At 44.2% G+C, this 13,853-nt stretch overlaps 1 protein-coding gene across 2 annotated transcripts in view; it reads right to left on the bottom strand.

The window, feature by feature from the left end:
- EXOC6B (exocyst complex component 6B) overlaps window positions 1–13,853 on the bottom strand; it is a 5,967,963-nt gene that overhangs the window by 5,340,587 nt on the left and 613,523 nt on the right. The gene's annotated exons all lie outside the window — the stretch shown is intronic.

Below are 13,853 nucleotides of genomic sequence, written 5' to 3'. Positions count from 1 at the left end.
AGCAGGAGGATGACAGTACACATACCCTGCCCTGACAGAGTGCAGCAGGTCCCCATGATGATGCAAGTGTGCACATCAGCCACATAGGGATAAGGGTAGACCTTAACAGAAATGGCCTCAAAGCCTGCATCTAGAATTATTCAGTTGTAAGGTGGACTGCCATGTAGTGCCCCAGAGCTTGGGGACAATTAGGGTCCAGTCCTGAAACATGGATGGCACTTTACTGTAGATGTGAAATCAAACTCTGAGGCCATGAGGGTGAAAGCACTCAACACTACACACAGAGGAAAGAGATGCAGATAAGGGATCAAATGCCCAAATGGCTGTCTGGGTAATGGCCACCTCCAGTCAACTCTATTCCATCACTTCCAAGCATGCAGAGCCCCTTGCACAAGGAAGTCAAATGGGTTTAAGAATAATCATGGGCTGATGAGTAGCGGGCAGAGAGGGGGGAAATGCGTGTATTCTGCATCATGGGAATGTCAAGCTCAGTGCTTATGTAAACAGCATAAATTTGTACTACTGTGTATGAGGTACAAAATAATGTCGCTTACTGTTACTACAGCAGCTACAGCTAATATGACACAATATGAAAACTTTGTAGGTGATGTAATGCAATGTCAAGTAATAAAGTACTACTTACTGCAACATAAATTCAAGAAGAGTGGTCTGGCCAACATGAAATAAATGCAAACCATGTGGTCAGAGGCTACATTCCAAATGAGGATTTCCAAGTAGTTGTTAATGAAAAAACACCCCTCACTTACGAGCAAGTACATATACTGGAAGCAACAACAGACCATCATCAAAAAAGGAAAGTGCATTTGTTTAAAATAAGTACCTTAACAGTAGATATTTTCAATTTTTTTTAGTTCTCAGAGCCAAAAAGTCCAACAGGAAGAGTGGTTATGGTAGATAAATCGCTATGCTCAAAAGGAAAAAGCTTGCAAAACAAACCATAATACTAATGTAACAAACAATAACTGCATTACAATCAGAAAATTCCCATAAGAGAACAGAGGTTAAAGAAGTTTTATTGTTATGACTATCTTTCATTGAAAAATCTACTGTTACAGTATCTTAAACAAATATGTTACTTTGTGGAGGGCCACTTTAACAGTAAATTGCATCTCGATAAACTCTTCAGCAGCACTTGATTATTCCAGGAAGGAGCGCATGCAAATTCCTTGAAAGATTAAAAACGTACCATGCTTCAAACTAGCTGTACCCTTGTAAATGAAATTATCCAACTACCTAGGTTCATATGTAAATACTAGGCTAATGAGCCCAGGTGGCCTTTGTAAGCCCAGACATGCTTCCCAAATGTATCTCACAAGTTTTGATATGCTGTGGTTATTTATTGTTGGTCAAGCATTTACAGGCCAGCTCTAACAGAAATACAGGTGCCAGACCAAGGGTAAAATTAATTCGTCTTCTTTATTAGTTCCAATTGTCCCCATTTGACTACTGTCAATTTTTACACAATCAACTAAATAGTTGCAATTATTACCCATGCTTCACTGCCTTTCTTCCTTTTCTCTATACTCTCATTACCCCCATCCTGCCATCCACCTCACCCACCTTCCTTACCATCATCCACTGTATCTGTATCTTACATTCTCATTCTCTCATGTCCAACAAATCTTTCCTTTATTAATATAACTCTGTATTGCACTTGTAGATATTAATGCGCACTCTTATCAGACCTCTCTCTCCCCTGAAATCTTATCTTAGCTGTTTGTGGGCATCCAGTCAGTGGCTCAACAGGTACTGCACAACCTTTGCTGCTGGAAGATCAGAAGGCTGCTGTTTCTATTGTCACTCCAGGTGATTGGATTAATTTTCAAATTCTTAACACTGCAGTATTAGGGAATGTGCCATCCTTTGGATGAAACACTGAAATGAGGCCCTATCAGATTGAATTGGTGATAGATGAGGGGACACTTAACATACTTGGCAAGGCCTGGGGTCGCTTAACAAAAACAGTAGTAGTTGTTCCTCAGTGCCCCGGACAAATTTCCCCTAGCAGTATAAATATCACCTCAGGTCACTGTCTGTGTGTCCTATTCATTTTTAAAGTTTGGAAAGCAGTTTGCAAGCTGAATAGACTGGTTGAAACAAACACGGATGATTCTGGGAATGAAGGAAACATTATTCCTTAGTAATATCCTTTCATTATGGAATACTGTACAAGATCGCTGACCAGTCAAGGCATATACCTTCTGCCTGAGGTCACTGCAACTAGACAAATAGTTTTTGGGTAAAAATTATTAAATGTCCATTGAATCAATTGCATGAAAAGGAAATAAAACTAACTCTTACATTGTGAAGTATGGCTTTTAGTGACAGATGTCTTCTTTGAAGCATTCTATGCATTACACTCTTTAGAGAGTCCTTAACAAAAGGCTGCATGACAATCAGAAGAAAAACTAACATGAGAAGAAATTGCAGAAGCAATGGTGATGGACAGGTTGACAGACGAGATCAGACAGGAGTCCCCATGGACTATGATGTTTACAGATGACATTGTGATCTGTAGTGAGAGTAGGGAACAGGTGGAGGAGACCCTGGAGAGATGGAGATATGCTCTAGAGAGAAGAGGAATGAAGGTCAGCAGGACTAAGACAGAATATATGTGTGTGAATGAGAGGGAGGATAGAGGAATGGTGAGGATGCAAGGAGTAGAGGTGGCGAAGGTAGATGAGTTTAAATACTTGGGGTCAATAGTTCAGAGTAACGGTGAGTGTGGAAGAGAGGTGAAGAAGAGAGTACAGGCAGGATGGAGTGGGTGGAGAAGAGTGTCAGGAGTGATTTGTGACAGACGAGTACCTGTAAGAGTGAAAGGGAAGGTCTACAAGAGGGTAGTGAGACCAGCTATGTTCTATGGGTTGAAGACAGTGGCACTGAAAAAAGGCGGGAGTGTGAGCTGGATGTGGCAGAGTTAAAGATGTTAAGATTTGCACTGGGTGTGACGAGGGTGGACAGGATTAGGAATAAGTATATTAGAGGGTCAGCCCAGGTTGGAAGGTTTGGAGACAAAGCCAGAGAGGCAAGATTACATTGGTTTGGACATGTGCTGAGAAGGGATGCGGAGTATATTGGGAAAAAGATGCTAAGGATGAAGCTACCAGGTACCAGAAAAAGAGGAAGGCCTAAGATAAGGTTTATGGATGTGGTGAGAGAGGGCATGCAGGTGGTTGGTGTGACAGAGCAAGATGCAGAGGACAGGAAGAAATGGAAACAGGTGATCCGCTGTGACGACCCCTAACGGGAACAGCTGAAAGAAGAAGATGATGATGTGTAGTGTGGTGTTGAATTAGAAGGTTGATATTTTGTTGTGCTTTTTTCATCTTGTGTGTGCAAATTCTGCAGAAGCATGTACTTCAGCAGTTTAACAGATCAGTCTGAACTCAAGATGATTAAAATAACCAACATGTTTGGCAGTGGGTAATTCAAAACATCTAAACTTTAGGACAATCTCGAAGTGGAAAGACCAGTTAGCCTTGAACTAAGACACTGATGAAGTAGGCTCCCCAAGCATAACCTAGAGAGTATATTGTCAATTACTAAGACACTGTAAAAGGAAGTAAAGGCATCCTTTTGGAAAGGTTAATGGCTACATCTACCAACTAAACACAAGAAAGAGGAGAAGATACCGACTCTACGGAATTTGAGTAGTCACCCCAGAAATTCCTAAAAGCACACTGTTTCCTTTTCATATGGAGCCCTACCTAAAGAACTAAGCAAATACAAGAAAGTATGTTACCCAAAGACTTTTTGTACTACCTTGCTCTAATGGCATCTAAAGAGAAAAACTGTCAATCCAAGAATGTAGGACTCCCACACGTTTCTCCTGATGCAAGAAAACTTTATTTTAAACAGAGTCTATAATGCCTTCCAGAAATGTTATTGACTGTACGGAAGACATAAATCACTTTTTGTAATTTACAGTGATTTCTAGACACTGCAATTAATGCAAATGCTATCCTGATTTCATGTAAGAGTGTCTGATGTACTTGACATAGTAGCACATCTGCAAGGAGGAGGTCCATCTTTGGTAACCAATATACTATATGCTGCAGGTATTAGGACTGCTTGGCCAATAAAATTTCACCAGTCTACTAGGAACCCTGTTCACTTCCCATCATGCATTGCTCTTCTCTCACTCTCCAGCTCTTCAATAACAGTAGTAACACAGGAACATTGGAATACCAATGAGAGAGAGAGAAAACAGTCTCAGAAATAACCATTTATCAGGTTAAATGCTTTCATCCTTAGTTGTTTTAACATGCACAAAAAACATCCAACCAGTGTAAACTACACAAAACAAAAAAAAAAAAAAAGAAGAAGAAGAAAGAAATGCAGAGTATTTCACAAAACCAGTGGGCATTTTGTTTTATTTTGGTTTTGTGTAATTCACACTGGTGGGTATTTTTTGTGAACGCAGGAATAACATTTTATGGATACCATAAGATGTCATACTTTATGCACCTTTAAGTTGACAAACTTTTAAGTACCTCCCAAACTGAACAGAGCCTTACATGATGAGCTTTAAAGGCAGAGGCAGCCAAAGCAGCACTTTGTTTGACCTGTAGTGGCAATTTATTCCAGAGACTGGGAATATGCTATGTTAGAAACCTATTCCTCCCAAGAGTTTTGTTTATTTTTTGGTGTAGATTTAGATCTCCAATCCAGGGGTTTGTGGAGTCACTAGTTTTGTGGAGAACAAAAAGGAGGTCAAACAGGACTGAGTATTTGATGGAATCAAAAAGCTACACATAGGTCACCTTGGAGTAACTGGTAGGCTACTAAGTAGTAGGAAAGTCATGCTAAACTTTCAGGATAGTTAAAGAATTAAAGACACTTTCATTTTTTTAGTTCAAAACCTTCGAGTCCTTTCCAATTTACATATACCAAACAAGGCACTGTATTTAATAATGGGGTATTCAATGCTCCCAAGGGAGGAGGAAATGTTAAAGATGGATCTTCTCCACACACATTTATAATTACAAAAGACTAGCCCCTTTTTACAGGATGCAAAGTTTTTGTAATTAATGTAAACAGTAGGGAAGTGTTCTTAGTAAATTCTCCAGGGTGGCCACAATAATGGAAACATACCCCCAAAGGATGGTAGTCCCAAAAGCAGTGTTTCACCAAGAAGCTGCATCAAGTTTACAGTGATTGCCAAAGGTATTCAGGGACTACCGAGCAACTGTTGTACATATCTCATCTACAGAACCACTCTGTAAAAAGTCTGAATTATTTTATTTATCCTTTGTTGACACAACTTGGCACCTGAGCTTTACAGTATGCTTACAGAAGTAAATATTTTTCTTAATCATGAAAATGAAAAAGAGGTACAAGCAAAGATACATACACTAAACAAAAATAAGTTATGTACCTACCATAACGTTCCATGTTAGTTGTCTTCTCTCGCCTTCTTTCTTGCTTGATGGGTTCGGAGCCGATCCTCGGCTCCGACTCGGCACTTGCTTTAGCTCGAGAACTCCTTTTACCAGCTCGAGGCAGCCCCATATCCCATGATGCAAGGCAGGAAGTACCCAGATCTCGTTTGTTGACAAAGGGCAATAACACCAAGCATAAAATACTTCCCAAAGGAAGAAGAAACTTACAGATGGAAAAAGGACCAGGTCTGAATGGTCTTTAGCATAATAGTTTCTTATACAAGGTCTGTCCAGGCCAGGGGGAGGGAGGGAGGGTCGCAAGAAAGAAGGCGAGAGAAGACAACTAACATGGAACGTTATGGTAGGTACATAACTTCTTAATGTTAAGTTGTCAATCTCGCCTTCATTCTTGCTTGATGGGACCGTCCCTAGCACCTCTATCCTGGGTGGCTCAATGGAACAAACTCTTGAGGACTGTAGAGCCAAAACTGGGTCTGTCCCTGGAGGCCAAGTCCAATTTGTAATGGGAAACAAAAGTGTGAGGAGTGGCCCAAGTGGCCGCTGCACAAATAGTGTCCAAAGGTAGTCTAGCTTGAAAAGCTGTAGAAGTAGCTAAACTCCTAGTTGAATGTGCTTTAGGTTTTGAGCACAGCTGTTTTCCCCTGATCGTATAAATTTCAGTGATGACCGAAGAAAGCCATCTGGACAGAGTCACTTTAGAAACAGGAAGGCCTTTTTTATTATCCGCATAGGAAACAAAAAGTTGATCAGATTTTCTAAATTTTTTTGTTCTGTCCAAATAATATCTAAGCTGACGGTGGACGTCAAGATAATGTAGCTTTTGTTCAGCTCTATCTGAGTAGTTAGGAAAAAATACAGGGAGATCAATGGATTGATTCAGATTGTTTTTTGAAGCTACCTTAGGTAAAAAGGATGGATTAGTTCTCAAAGATACTCTGTCTTTGTGAAAAATCAAATAGGGGGGTCGAACCGAAAGAGCATGAAGTTCAGACACCCTCCTGGCAGATGTAATAGCCACTAGGAATAACGTTTTCCAAGAAAGATATTTTAGGGAACAAGAAACAGCTGGCTCGAAGGGGGGAAGAATCAAGGATGTCAGCACTAAATTTAGATCCCACTGAGGAGGATTCCTGATTGGAGGCTTTAGTAGGAAAATTCCTTTCAAGAAGGCCCTGCAGAGCCTATGGGACATAATATTATGATCTGCTATCCCGACATGAAAATTGGAAATAGCAGCCAACTGAACTCTGACTGTGGAAGAAGAGGAGCCTGCATGAAAAATCTCTGCTAAGAAGTCTAGAACTGCCTGAACAGGGGCAGTAAAAGGATCAATATTTTGGGCCTTAGCCCAATAAGAGAAACGTTTCCATTTGCTTGTGTAAATCCTCCTGGTAGAGGATTTTAGTGAAGCTACTATGATATCTCTAACTGGGTTAGAGATCAAAGGAAGCCTGGCTAAGGAAGGAAGTGGAGCAACCATGCTGTGAGGTTGAGAGAAGGGATTGACCGTGCAGCTGACCGGATTGGTGAATCAGTAGATCTGGCACTGGGTCCAGATGCCACGGCTGCACCAAAAGGTGACGATGGAGGAACGGGAACCAAACTTGTCGAGGCCAGTAAGGGGCAATGAGAATCAATTTGGCTCTCAAACGGTAGCTTTCTGGATCACCTGAGGGATCAGAGGAAATGGAGGAAGGCATAAAGAAGTCCCTGGGGCCAATCCTGGGTCAGAGCGTCTCTGGGGGATGGCCTGATAGAGGGAAGAGGCTGAAGAAGTCTGGACATTTGCTGTTTTGGGGAGTAGCAAAAGATCGCAACATGGACGACCCCATTCCAGAAAAATCTCTTCCGCTATGGATTGCTTGAGAGACCACTCGTGAGGCATGAGAATAGCTCTGCTCAATCTGTCCGCTATAATGTTGGTTTTCCCAGGGATATGCGTTGCTACCAGAAACCGATGAGAGGAGATCGCCCATTGCCATAGTCTGAGTGCTTCTCGACACAAGGGGTAGGACTTGGTTCCGCCCTGTTTGTTGATATACCAAACTACAGACATGTTGTCTGTGTGGACTGCAATTGTCCCTACGGGAAGAAAGTCGTTGAGGGCTTGCAACGTTAAAAGCACTGCTCTCATCTCCAGGACATTTATGTGCAGATGGTACTCGAACGGTTGCCACGCCCCATGAACCATCCTGCCCTGATAATGACCCCCACCCGATCAGGGAGGCATCCGTGGTGACAGTGGCTATCGGGGACGGAGGTACAAAGCACCTGCCTTGGTGAACCTGAGACGATGTGATCCACCAAGCAAGATGTTCTTTGCATGTTTGTGTCACCAGAATCTGGTGACGCATTGGGAGTTGCTGGTATGACCACTGTGTGAACAGCATCCACTGAAGGAGGCGCATGTAGAATCGAGCCAGGGGAAGAAGAGTGATGGCCGCAGCCATGAGACCCAATACCTTTAGAACCATTCTGGCCTGTACCTTCTTGCTGGCCAGAATGATCCTGACATGAGTCTGAATGTCTGAAACTCTTTGTTCTGTAAGGGTAGCTGACATCCGAACAGTGTTTAAGTTTGCGCCTATGAAGGTAATAGACTGGCAGGGCGATAAGGATGACTTTTCGAAGTTGACTGATATGCCCAAATGAGAACAAAGGTCTATTGTGTAATCCCTGGCTTGTATAAGCTGATGCCTGGTGGTGGCTGACAGGAGCCAGTCGTCGAGATACGGAAACACCTGGAATCCTTGACGTCTCAGGTGAGCCGTGACCACTGCCATGCATTTGGTGAACACTCTGGGGGCTGTAGTGAGACCAAAGGGCAGGGCTCTGAACTGGAAATGACTGGACCCCAGCCGAAAGCGGAGAAATCTCCTGGAGCGTCTGTGAATTTTGATGTGATAGTACGCATCCTGAAGATCTATTGAGCACATCCAGTTGTCCTTCTGTAAGAAGGGCAGAATTGACTGAAGAGTGACCATTCGGAATCTTGTCTTCCTGACAGACTTGTTGAGTCTGCTGAGATCCAATATTGGTCTCCAGTCTCCCGTCTTTTTGGGGACCAAAAAGAACCTTGAGTAGATTCCGGGCTCTGAATGGTCTATTGTAACTGGCTGAACTCTTTTTTGCAGTAGTTTTGCGATTTCTAACTCTGCAATGTCCCTTAGACCGGGTGGTACATCTGGAAGGGATCTTGAGGGGAAGGGACTTTCCTCGAAAGGAATTATGTAACCCTTGGATATGATCGACTGTACCCATCTGTCTTGAGTGAGGGAATGCCAGGCTTCTGGGTACAGTGATAATCTTCCCCCGACTGCCTCCAAGGAGGGACAGCCGGGCAACACCTCAGGGATGCTGAAAAGGCTTCTCAGGAAGAGACTCCCTGTTGCCCTGGTTCTTGGACCCCTCTGCCTCTAGAGCGGCCTGTTGTTGTTACCCCTCTGCCTCTAGGGGTAAACTGACCACGTGAATCCGGCGTGACTCCTTGGGATTCTGGAACCACATCTTCCCACCCTTCTGTCCTTTGGGATAAGGCCTAGAAGGGGTGGAAAACGGACTCCAACAGCAGAAAGAGTCTTGCCGTCCTGCTCACACCTGGTCAAGGTCTCCTTCACCTGAGGGCCAAACAAAGCTGACCCATCAAAGGGAGAATTTGTGAAGGACGCCTTAAAGGGATCCGCAAAATCACATAGCCGCATCCAGGCTTGGCGCCTAAGAGCCACACCTGTGCCTGCGGCTCTACTCGCTCCATCCGCAGCATAAGATATTAGCCGCATGGAGGAGTTAGCAATGGAATTGAGGGTTCCTAGCTGCGAAGCAATCTTTTCTTGAGTACCTGCAGCTGTAGGATCCTGAACTACTTCTCCCAGGCCTTACAGGATATGCCTGTGGAGTCTGGTGAAGTGACAAAGATAATTCAGCGAACGATAGCAAAGGTCGCTGAGGAAAACATCCGCTTGCCCGTACCTATCCATGGTCCTAGAGTCCTTATTAGGAGGATGGACGGGCACGGAAGGATCTGCAAGTTCCTTTTGGTGGCAGCAGCCACCACCATGGCATCAGCGGGACACCCTTGGTAAGGAATAGTTTGTCACTAGGGCAGTGATAAATTTAGAAGGCATCCTAGGGACCGGCTCTACAGAGTCAGGAGCTGTCCACGCCTTCGTGCAATAACCTGCATAAGGGGTCGAAGGCGGAGACACCCAGGAGGTGGAGGCCGAGATCCAAACGCCTCTAGGTATACTGACTCATCCTCAGAGGGATTGTTGGTGGGCCAGTTTCCCTCTGTTTCAGAAGTTCTAGGATGTCTGAGAAGGAGACATCCTCAGAGGGGATCTAGGGATCCCTCTGACTCATCAAAGTCAGTATCCAAGTGACAGACTCAGGAGTCTACATGCTTCCTCTTACAAGTCCTCTTCCTAGGAGGATCTCCCGAAACATCAGGAGAATCCTCGGAAGAGGGGAAATTCTAATGGGGAAACCTGAGGCGGAGGATCTCTGGGTCCTGTAGCAAGAGAAGTGGCAGAGATGTCAACAGGTACAATAGAGGGAGGAGCTACGGAAGAGACTGCTGACTGATACCAGTGGCCAGTACACTCTTCATCACCTCGAATGCTCCCCTCCCAGGCAGGTCCGAGAGAACCCGCTCCGCAGAGCTAGGAACTCCAGGGGCCACCGAAAAGGAAGTCTCCGAGGCAGATGTCGGAGCCGAGCTCACCAAGGCCGAGGCTCCAAGGGGAAGAGCGGGCTCGGACAAGGGTCCGATGCCACTCACCCCCTCGGAGGAGACCACGGAAGCCCGACCACCGAATCCCTCTAAGGAAGAGGAGATAAGAGTAGGGGCTGAAGGAACAGAAGGAGGTATCCGTCCTCCAGCCGTAGCAGTAACCATGCCCAAAGACTCCAACTCCAAACTCTGGGGTAGAGTCGAAGGAGGAACTGTAACGGGGTGTGGACCAACAGTCGTCTGCTGAGACGGACTGTGTAGCATTTGGGCCAGTACCTGTGACTTGAGTAATCTACTGACCACTCTCTCTAGGTCATGATCTGACAACCTGGATGACCTTGAAGATCGGCTCCGATGGCTCCGTTCCGATAGAAGAGGCGAAGCTGGAGCCGAAAGTATCGGCTCCAAGGAAGGAGACCTCGACCTCTTCCTGGAATGGGCCATCGGAGCCGATACAGATCCTGTCGGCACCGACTTCTCGGAGCCGGCAGAACGTCTCGATGTATCGGCTCCAGCCGGAGCCGATACAGCTACCAAGGTAACGGTGTCGGAGCCGACACCGATGCCTGTGCCACATGGGTGTCGGAGCCGATCGGAGCCGACACCGATGCCCGTGCCACATGGGTGTCGGAGCCGGTCGGAGCCGACACCACAGTGGTCAAAACAGATTCGGCACCGATAGCCATCGGTGCCAAAAGCTTTGTGGATCCAGAATCGGCTCCAGCCGGAGCCGATCTCGACTCTATACGAGTCGGAGCCGAGGCCGCAGGCTTAGAAACAGAAGCCTGGGCCTTGGCAGTTTTAGTTGATTTTTGTGGAGCCGACTTAGCCGGAGAGCCCTCCGGCTTAAGAAGACCCCTGAGAATCAACTTATTGCGTCTCTCCTGCAGGACTCTCTGGCTGAAGGAGTGACAAATAGCACAGGAGTCCTGCAGGTGAAGAGGGCCCAAACAGTACAGGCAAGAAGTGTGACCGTCTGTCAGAGACATCTTCTGACAGCACGAGTCACACTTCTTAAAACCTGAAACCCTCTCCTTAGACATGGTGCCTAAACACAACACACACACACACCAGTCAAAATTAAATTAAACAAATACCAAGAGGTATTTTGTAAAAAACACCAACACACACACCCTAACAGGGGGGGGATGGGATAGGTAAAATTGACTAACTAAAAAATTTAAAAGAGACAGGGATTTCTGTCAGAAAAAGGTTAGAATTAAAATTAAACTATCAAAAAATTAGTTTTAAACTAAAAGGGGCTTAAATATCACAAATGTGAACTACTTACCAGGAGCTGGTAAAGAGAAGACCGCCGCTGCAAACGAGATCTGGGTACTTCCTGCCTTGCATCATGGGATATGGGGCTGCCTCGAGCTGGTAAAAGGAGTTCTCGAGCTAAAGCAAGTGCCGAGTCGGAGCCGAGGATCGGCTCCGAACCCATCAAGCAAGAATGAAGGCGAGATTGACAACTTAACATTTATGCAGTTATCGTAACTTTTGACCTTCAAAAGTCATCTCCATCCACTTCATTAGTGGCCAGAGCCTGAATCTCAGCTGTTGGAGAAATGCACTCAATGAAGTAAGTACTACTCTCATTTGTAGTACACTAGGGAAAAAAAAACAGGAAATTAGCAGACTAATTCAGATATGGCTCATAAGATATTTCAGGTATAAATGGTTTGTCCTGAGGACCACTCTCTCCTTATGGAATATAAAATAACTGAGCTTGACAGAGCTTGGAGCTCAAACATTCTAATTTGCTGAGGTTATTCCTACTTGACAGCAAGTTTTCCAGGACAGAATATTTAAATCAAATTAAAAATGGTTGGTTTAAATGGGAACTGCATCAAGTTTAAGAACCAAAGATAAAAATCACAGAGTGGAACTCTGTTTTGAATAAAAGGTCTGCAATAAAATGTATGGGGGAAGAAATTGGGATAAACAAAGGCAAAATTTCATGTTAAATGGGTAAGTAAAGTGATTGCAAAACTGGAGCTCCTCACATAGGAAAAATTTTATTTGTTATCCAGAGCTAAGACAGCATTCATAATGAATGAGAAAACAATGACTCAATGGCTGCCTGCTAAGGAGCTTGTCTCCAAGAATATGGGCTACAATTAAGAAATTATTGGATTCCAATCAGCACCACTGGCACACATAAATAAAGCCATGACTATGACCCAGGTGACATTAGTTTCAGTAATAGCTATGGCACCTGGTAGATTTGGTAGGGGAAAAGATGTGTGATGAAGCAGTGCCAGCTGAAGGAGTGAGGCACGTGTTCCAATAATGTATAACCTAGTAGAAACAAGAGGCCAAGCTGGACCAGTAGCTCCTGGGGAGGGGGCAGGGCAGTGTTGAAGAGCTGCATCATTTGATTAAATGTGTGATATACCCTCACTGACATTACTGCATGTTAAACCTAGAACATGATAGTGGGCTTGCTCAGTGGGGATTAGGGATAAAAATAAGAAATATCCTGATGGATATTTAAATAATGACCTCTCTCCATCAGCTCTTGCTCCCCCAGTGCACACGGAAAGAATGCACAAGTTGACCAAAAGGGGTCTGATGGCTGGAATGCATCAAGGAAAGAAAAAGGTTACTTGATTACATTAGTCATTGCCACACACTCATGGCTTTGTTGCACAAAATGTACAATTGAATGTCTCATTGTTTGCAGATGTACCAGACTACTGCTATGTTGTCTAAATCAATGTCCATTACTATTATGCCACCAATATGAGCCAAAAAATTAATTTCTAGCACCAACATGAGTGTAAGCGTCTTGCTCTGACCAAGTACCCTGGGCTTTCTGCTCAATGATGCACTCCTGCAACTGATATGAAATGGAAATTTTGATGGGATGGGATAGCAGCTGACTGTGTTATAACTAGTGTATTCAGACTGTCCACCATAAAGTCTTCACATGCAAACTGGCATGAAGCATCATAAAAATGTATGCATACAAGGACTAATGCAGAGAGACCATTTTTACATGGAATTTTTTGAACTCTGTCTTGAAGCAAGTATTATTTCCTGCAAAATGAAGGCCTAACGAAGAGTTGCATCTTGGGTACAAACAATGAATGCAATGGATTGGGGTTGCCTGGAAACTGGATGGATTTTATCAGGCTCGAAATGATTCTCAGACAGTTGAGCAGGGACCGTCTTCTGCCTGTAAGATCCACCACAAGGCAGCAAGAAGTCAGCTGTCCAGGTATGGGAGGATTTTTCACTCCTTACAGTCTTTGGTGAACTGCCACTACTGACATACATTTGGTCTACACACTGGGGGCTGTGGTAAGATCAAATAGAAGACTCCTGAACTGGTAATGAGTTGCTCCTAAATGAAAGAGAAGGCACCTCTTGGACTTTGAGAATTTTTATTAGAAAGTTGGTGCCTTGAAGACCTGAATACACTATCAAATCTCCTTTTGCCAGTTGAAGTAGTACAGTTTTCTCCATAACCATACAAAAGGTTTCTTTGGAGAAATGAGAGCTTACACTGATGAAATCCTGCATATGGCCTGGGGAACCTACTTTAATTTATCACCACAAAGAATCTGGATGAGTAGCCTAACTCTTTCTGGCATAGTAGAATTTCCTGTATTGCTTTATTCTAAAATAATTAACACTTCTTTCCTTGCTGTTTGTTTCTGATGGTGTGGAATATATAGTAAAAGTAGCAAAAT

Source organism: Protopterus annectens, chromosome 2.part2 (assembly GCF_019279795.1).
Source record: "Protopterus annectens isolate FY-2018-M chromosome 2.part2, PAN1.0, whole genome shotgun sequence".
NCBI classification, from domain to species: domain Eukaryota; kingdom Metazoa; phylum Chordata; order Ceratodontiformes; family Protopteridae; genus Protopterus; species Protopterus annectens.
This window is presented reverse-complemented; position numbering and strand designations above follow the sequence as displayed.